Here is a 9,030-nt window from a genome sequence, read left to right as displayed (position 1 = left end):
TTGCCCAACCACACATTAAAGGCACTGGCAATAAAGTTGCCAGTGGATGCTACAATACAACATAAGTAAAGCGACTGTTACAATAACTTAAACGTAGTTTAGTAAAGTAGTAACTACTAGCTTGTTAAGTTTCAATTCTTCCATTGCATTATATGTTACAAGCACTTTTGGTAGTAATAAATGTGTTGCAGAATAAAGTAATCTTTAAGTGTGCATCAGGAATCAGTAAATAATGCACTCACTGAAACAAGCGTTCAAATCCAAATCCAATTATAGTAACTTTGTAATAAGCAGCTACTCTAATAGTAGCACATACCTTACATGCTAAAGGCCTTCACACACTATAGGCAACATTTGTGGTTGCTCTGATCTTGTAAGCAATAAGTTGCTAAATATAGAAATCAGTTCTATTTTTGCCACTAGCTGCTCAAAAGATCAAAGTAGCCACAAATGTTGCTAGGAGGGCTTTATGCTGATATTGTTCAACACTTGTGTAAACTATTATCACAACTAATCTCCATATAGAGACAATAGTTATTTTTGCCAAAAACAATTAATAGATTAAGATTCACACTCAGACTCATAACTATGCACTGGACTACTTCTACTACTATCTAGCTTCTACTGAATGACCATTTAAACCTAACAGGACTGTTTTCATTAGCAGTTCCTTCATCGCCACAGACCCTCAACTCAATATAGTCAGTAGTGGTAGTGCTACCATAGTCTCTGTGAAACCATGGGATACCAGGAACATTACAAGAAGGTGATTCAAGAGAACCACAACCTTGACCATCCCAGAGTGGATCAGATGTGTAGAGAATCTGTGATGGGCTACTATAGGATTCCCTGATTCACAGAAGTAGTTATTACCAATAAAAGGTGGTACCGTACTACCATTATATTACACGTGAAGTAGATTTATTAGCCTAGATCTACTAGGTCTACTGTTTTAGGTCTTGATGTTTAGGTTGAGTGTGGGTGGTAGTTAATGTGTAAGTTCTTTATAAATCATGTAGTTATAATAATTATTTTACAATATTAAAGAAGTTCAGTCTATTGTTCCAGTCCAGCACTGATTAGTATTCACCACCATTGGCAGCTCCAGAAGTAGCTCCAGGAGCACATGCTGTACCAGTTGTGGATACATGAGCCAGTAAAAAGCATAACATGATGACCTGTAGTATTACTATCAGTGACAGTAATAGAAGGATGATAATGGTGACTCGCTTATTCCATGTTAGCTTCATTTTCTCAGGTAGTTTGAGTCTCATTTCTTCAGCTCTACTTTTTTCAGTAGCTGCCACTTGACACAGTTCATATACATGATGATTCTTGTCAATAGTGTCACTGTTCAGATCCTCATAGACTCAACTCTGCTCTCCTTCCATTGTTTGATAAGTAGTTATTAACTTTGTTTATAATAACTACACTGATTTTATTAAGTTCTATTAAGTTCACATTGTGGCATGGGAAGAAGCTGTATTGTATAACTATAATGAATCACAGCAATAACCTGAAACTAAAGATCCTTTATTTGATAGTATAGTATCTAGATCTATGTTAGTTATCCAAATATGAATACAGTGTGTATGGATACAGATGCATGTGTAAAAGAAGTGATGTGTAATATAATTATTGAGATTGCATTCTATTGATGCATCAAATAAATTAGTTACATTGTAGAGCTACAATGATTAAAACCAACTTGAGAATGATCATAGTATATACATGTATGCACCATCATAATAATGATGGTAATCATTATACATCTGGAAAAATTATAAAAATAGAGAAATCTCGCCTAGTCATTTTGATGACATACCCTGTACTATTATATATAGCCCATGATCTTTGGCCGTATTTCGAAGCAAATTAAAAACTTTGTAAAAAATTCAATTTTGCTTGGATTCAACTCAAACTTTCTATTTTTGTTTAAGATATTTTTGTTTGTTTTAGGATGTTTTGTTTTTGTTTAGAGTTTGTTTTTGTTTAGAGTTTGTTTTTGTTTAGGGTTTGTTTTTGTTTTGTTTTTGTTTTAGGATGTTTTGTTTTTGTTTAGGTTCTCTTATACCAATACAGCAGTTAAGGGTATGTTACTAAATTACATGTACATGTACTATTAGCTACTTTCTACACTACAACACAAGTAAAGCAATGGTTCACACATAGTTTAGTAAAATAGTAGCTACTGATCTTGAAGATTTCAACTCTTGTGTTACAATATATGTTACAGGCACTCCCTCAGTGACTGTGCAACTAAAATGCATTGACTGAAGCAAGATGTCAGTCCCTTTTATAGTAATAAGCAGCAGCTGCTACTCCTGGTAGTACGCGCCTTGCATTTTCTTGGTAAGTACATGTAGATACTCATATTTAATTTGATGTTGTTCAACGCATGTTTAACTATTATCATAATTAATCTGAAATAGCTACTTTTGTCAAAATACAATACATTAATAAGAAAGAAATAACAACTATAAAGATAAGCTACTGGATAAAGAATTTAATTCACACACACACAAATATACTTCACTACTTCACATAAATGTCACAACTACTCTATGCACTGGACTATATGCTTCTATACTACTCTAGCTTCTACTGAATGAGCACACACACTCATGTACACTTCACTACTTAACATAAATCTCATAAAATCTAACAGGACTGTCTTCATCATCAGTTCCCTCATCTCCACAGACCCTCAACTCAATATAGTCAGTAGTGGTATTGCTACCATAGTCTCTGTGAAACCATGGATTATAAGGTACATTACAACAAGGTGATTCAAGAGAACGACAATAATAACTGTAATGATCCCAGAGTTGATCAGGTTTGTATAGAGTATTTGATGTACTGCTAGCAGTATTCCCTGATTCACAGAAGTAGTTATTACTAATGAAAGACTGCACTGATACTGAACTGCCAGTATTACATGGACATGAACCTGATGAATTAGTTACTTCACTTTCCCCAGCCATTAGTGTCCAGACATGTTGACGAGGAGACCCACGAGTGATACTAACACCATCAACATAATAAGAATTGATGTCTTTACGATAAGAAGAGCTGACATATTTAATAGCATCTGTTGATCCATATTGATATCCATGAACTCTACCACATATCTGAGAATAACTGATGCCATTAGATGGGAACTGAACTGATGCACAGCTACCACTGTTTGTTACTGGCCTACCACAAGCTTTATATGATCCTGACTTGTATAATCTAAACCCAGAAGGACAGCTTTGTCCATAAATATTAAAATATGTTATTCTTGTCCATCCGATAGAGCCACACAGTAACCCCATTTTACAGTAAGCAGTGTAAGTTGATCCATTAGCTGCTGCCAGTATATAATAGCCTGAACCAGTGGTCGGGTGTTGTATTTTCAGTTGCTCACAAGAGGTAGGTAAAGCAGTTGAGTCGTTGTACAGTTTTTGTGCTATTAGTAGTATATCATCAACTGCTCCTGATGGTGACCCATTGCTACCAGTACTAGCTCCAGTAGTGGTATTAACTCCAGTAGTGACATTAACTCCAGTAGTAGTATTAACTCCAGTAGTGACATTAACTCCAGTAGTAGTATTAACTCCAGTAGTGACATTAACTCCAGTAGTACATGTAGTATTGACTCCATCAGTAGTGGTATTAGCTCCAGTAGTGGTATTAACTCCAGTAGTAGTATTAACTCCAGTACTAGTGGTGTTATTTCCAGTAGTACATGTGCATGTACTACTAACGCCAGTAGTAGCATTAACTCCAGTAGCAGTAGCTCCAGTAGTATCTCCAGCAGTAGCTCCAGTAGTACTGATTGTATCTTTTCCAATGATATGAAAGAGCATCAGGCAAAAGATACCAACCAATAGTATTACTATCAGTGACAGTAATACTGTGTGGATGATTGGTTTATTCCACATTACCTCCTTGTCCTTCCTTTCCTTGATATTCTCAGGTTGTTTGACTCTCCTTTCTTCAGTTGTTGCCACTTGACACAATTCATATACATTGGTCTCAATGATAGAGTTATGGTTCAGATCCTCATAAATAGTTTGCTTCTGCTGTCTTTCCATTCCTTGACAGGAAAATGATGATTGCCGGGTACTAGTGCACTATTAAAATACTAATGTTCATGCAGAGTCATAATTAGTCATTAACTATTACTAATGTACTGAGCTTATTAAGTTCATAATAAACATGACCAATCAGATTGCTTTATTTGAGGTTTCTAAACCACTTATAATACCGCATGAAGTTATTTAGAAACCTCCACAAAAATATTTACTTCCAAATGTATTTCTTTTGGTTGGATATGATAATGAAATTTGATAGCATCAATCATTGTTCAATGTATAATAATAGCAATTAAACTAGATCTACTACAGTAACTGTTACAATTTGCATTTATTACTTTCAAAATTGAACTGACTGTAAAAATAACTTTAATGTAGTTTAGTAAAGTATTAACTACTGGTTTGTTAAGTTTCAATTCTTGTGTTGCGTCATATGTTACAGGCACTTTTGGTGGTAATAAATGTGTTGCAGAATAAAGTAATCTTTAAGTGTGCATTTGGAATCAGCAAATAATGTACTCACTGAAACAAACGTTCAAATCCAATTATAGTAACTTTGTAATACAGCTACTCTGATAGTAGCACATACCTTACATGCTAAAGGCCTTCACACACTATAGGCAACATTTGTAGTTGCTCTGATCTTGTAAGCAATAAGTTGCTAAATATAGAAATCAGTTCTATTTTTGCCACTAGTTGCTCAAAAGATCAAAGTAGCCACAAATGTTGCTAGGAGGACTTTATGCTGATATTGTTCAACACTTGTGTAAACTCTCATCACAACTAATCTCCATCTAGGGACAATGGTTATTTTTGCCAAAAACAATTAATAGATTAAAATTCACACTCATAGACTCATAACTATGCACTGGACTACTTCTACTACTATCTAGCTTCTACTGAATGACCATTTTAAACCTAACAGGACTGTTTTCATCATCAGTTCCCTCATCTCCACAGGCCCTCAACTCAATATAGTCAGTGGTGGTAGTGTTACCATAGTCTCTGTGAAACCATGGGATACAAGGAACATTACAACAAGGTGATTCAAGAGAACCACAACCTTGACTATCCCAGAGTGGATCAGATATGTAAAGAATCTGTGATGGGCTACTATTAGGATTCCCTGATTCACAGAAGTAGTTATTACCAATAAAAGGTGGTATCAATACTGTACTACCATTATATTACACGTGAAGTAGATTTATTAGCCTAGATCTACTAGGTCTACTGTTTTAGGTCTTGATGTTTAGGTTGAGTGTGGGTGGTAGTTAATGTGTAAGTTCTTTATAAATCATGTAGTTATAATAATTATTTTACAATATTAAAGAAGTCCAGTCTATTGTTCCAGTCCAGCACTGATTAGTATTCACCACCATTGGAAGCTCTAGCAGTAGCTCCAGGTACACATGCTGTACCAGTTGTGGATACATGAGCCAGTAAGAAGCATAGCATGATAACCTGTAGTATTACTATCAGTGACAGTAATAGAAGGATGATAATGGTGACTCGCTTATTCCATGTCAGCTTCATTTTCTCAGGTAGTTTGAGTCTCATTTCTTCAGCTCTACTTTTTTCAGTAGCTGCCACTTGACACAGTTCATATACATGATGATTCTTGTCAATAGTGTCACTGTTCAGATCCTCATAGACTCGACTCTGCTCTCCTTCCATTGTTTGATAAGTAGTTATTAACTATGTTTATAATAACTACACTGATTTTATTAAGTTCTATTAAGTTCATATTGTGGCATGGGAAGAAGCTACATGTATTGTATAACTATAATGAATCACAGCAATAACCTGAAACTAAAGATCCTTTATTTGATAGTATAGTATCTAGATCTATGTTAGTTATCCAAATATGAATACAGTGTATATGGATACAGATGCATGTGTAAAAGAAGTGATGTGTAATATAATTATTGAGATTGCATTCTATTGATGCATCAAATAAATTAGTTACATTGTAGAGCTACAATGATTAAAACCAACTTGAGAATGATCATAGTATATACATGTATGCACCATCATAATAATGATGGTAATCATTATACATCTGGAAAAATAATAAAAATAGAGAAATCTCGCCTAGTCATTTTGATGACATACCCTGTACTATTATATATAGCCCATGATCTTTGGCCGTATTTTGAAGCAAATTAAAAACTTTGTAAAAAATTCAATTTTGCTTGGATTCAACTCAAACTTTCTATTTTTGTTTAAGATGTTTTTGTTTGTTTAGGATGTTTGTTTTAGGATGTTTTGTTTTTGTTTAGAGTTTGTTTTTGTTTAGAGTTTGTTTTTGTTTAGAGTTTGTTTTTGTTTAGAGTTTGTTTTTGTTTTGTTTTTGTTTTAGGATGTTTTGTTTTTGTTTAGGTTCTCTTATACCAATACAGCAGTTAGGGTATGTTACTAAATTACATGTACATGTACTATTAGCTACTTTCTACACTACAACACAAGTAAAGCAATGGTTCACACATAGTTTAGTAAAATAGTAGCTACTGATCTTGAAGATTTCAACTCTTGTGTTACAATATATGTTACAGGCACTCCCTCAGTGACTGTGCAACTAAAATGCATTGACTGAAGCAAGATGTCAGTCCCTTTTATAGTAATAAGCAGCAGCTGCTACTCCTGGTAGTACGCACCTTGCATTTTCTTGGTAAGTACATGTAGATACTCATATTTAATTTGATGTTGTTCAACTACTCATGTTTAACTATTATCATAATTAATCTGAAATAGCTACTTTTGTCAAAATACAATACATTAATAAGAAAGAAATAACAACTATAAAGATAAGCTACTGGATAAAGAATTTAATTCACACACACACACAAATATACTTCACTACTTCACATAAATGTCACAACTACTCTATGCACTGGACTATATGCTTCTATACTACTCTAGCTTCTACTGAATGAGCACACACACTCATGTACACTTCACTACTTAACATAAATCTCATAAAATCTAACAGGACTGTCTTCATCATCAGTTCCCTCATCTCCACAGACCCTCAACTCAATATAGTCAGTAGTGGTATTGCTACCATAGTCTCTGTGAAACCATGGATTATAAGGTACATTACAACAAGGTGATTCAAGAGAACGACAATAATAACTGTAATGATCCCAGAGTTGATCAGGTTTGTATAGAGTATTTGATGTACTGTTAGCAGTATTCCCTGATTCACAGAAGTAGTTATTACCAATAAAAGACTGCACTGATACTGAACTGCCAGTATTACATGGACATGAACCTGATGAATTAGTTACTTCACTTTCTCCAGCCATTAGTGTCCAGACATGTTGACGAGGAGACCCACGAGTGATACTAACACCATCAACATAATAAGAATTGATGTCTTTACGATAAGAAGAACTGACATATTTAATAGCATCTGTTGATCCATATTGATATCCATGAACTCTACCACATATCTGAGAATAACTGATACCATTAGATGGGAACTGAACTGATGCACAGCTACCACTGTTTGTTACTGGCCTACCACAAGCTTTATATGATCCTGACTTGTATAATCTAAACCCAGAAGGACAGCTTTGTCCATAAATATTAAAATATGTTATTCTTGTCCATCCGATAGAGCCACACAGTAACCCCATTTTACAGTAAGCAGTGTAAGTTGATCCATTAGCAGCTGCCAGTATATAATAGCCTGAACCAGTGGTCGGGTGTTGTATTTTCAGTTGCTCACAAGAGGTAGGTAAAGCAGTTGAGTCGTTGTACAGTTTTTGTGCTATTAGTAGTATATCATCAACTGCTCCTGATGGTGACCCATTGCTACCAGTACTAGCTCCAGTAGTGGTATTAACTCCAGTAGTGACATTAACTCCAGTAGTACATGTAGTATTAACTCCAGTAGTACATGTAGTATTAACTCCAGTAGTACATGTAGTATTAACTCCAGTAGTAGTATTAACTCCAGTACTAGTGGTGTTATTTCCAGTAGTACATGTGCATGTACTACTAACGCCAGTAGTAGCATTAACTCCAGTAGCAGTAGCTCCAGTAGTATCTCCAGCAGTAGCTCCAGTAGTGCTGGTTGTATCTTTTCCAATTATTTGAAAGAGCATCAGGCAAAAGATACCAACCAGTAGTATTACTATCAGTGACAGTAATACTGTGTGGATGATTGGTTTATTCCACATTACCTCCTTGTCCTTCCTTTCCTTGATATTCTCAGGTTGTTTGACTCTCCTTTCTTCAGTTGTTGCCACTTGACACAATTCATATACATTGTTCTCAATGATAGAGTTATGGTTCAGATCCTCATAAATAGTTTGCTTCTGCTGTCTTTCCATTCCTTGACAGGAAAATGATGATTGCCGGGTACTAGTGCACTATTAAAATACTAATGTTCATGCAGAGTCATAATTAGTTATTAACTATTACTAATGTACTGAGCTTATTAAGTTCATAATAAACATGACCAATCAGATTGCTTTATTTGAGGTTTCTAAACCACTTATAATACCGCATGAAATTATTTAGAAACCTCCACAAAAATATTTACTTCCAAATGTATTTCTTTTGGTTGGATATGATAATGAAATTTGATAGCATCAATCATTGTTCAATGTATAATAATAGCAATTAAACTAGATCTACTACAGTAACTGTTACAATTTGCATTTATTACTTTCAAAATTGAACTGACTGTAAAAATAACTATAATGTAGTTTAGTAAAGTATTAACTACTGGTTTGTTAAGTTTCAATTCTTGTGTTGCGTCATATGTTACAGGCACTCCCAGTGGCAATGTATTCCAATGTATGGTAATGTATTGGGGCATTGGGAATCAGCAAATAATGCTTAAGTGGTGAATTCCAAATGTAGTAACTTAGTAATAAGCTGCTACTCCTGGTAGTACACACATTGCATTCTTTTCATTGTAGATATGCTCTAATGGTCATCT

Source organism: Amphimedon queenslandica, unplaced genomic scaffold (genome assembly GCF_000090795.2).
Source record: "Amphimedon queenslandica unplaced genomic scaffold, v1.1 AMPQUscaffold_13403, whole genome shotgun sequence".
Classification (NCBI taxonomy): Eukaryota; Metazoa; Porifera; class Demospongiae; order Haplosclerida; family Niphatidae; genus Amphimedon; species Amphimedon queenslandica.
Note: the sequence above shows the minus strand (reverse complement) of the source record.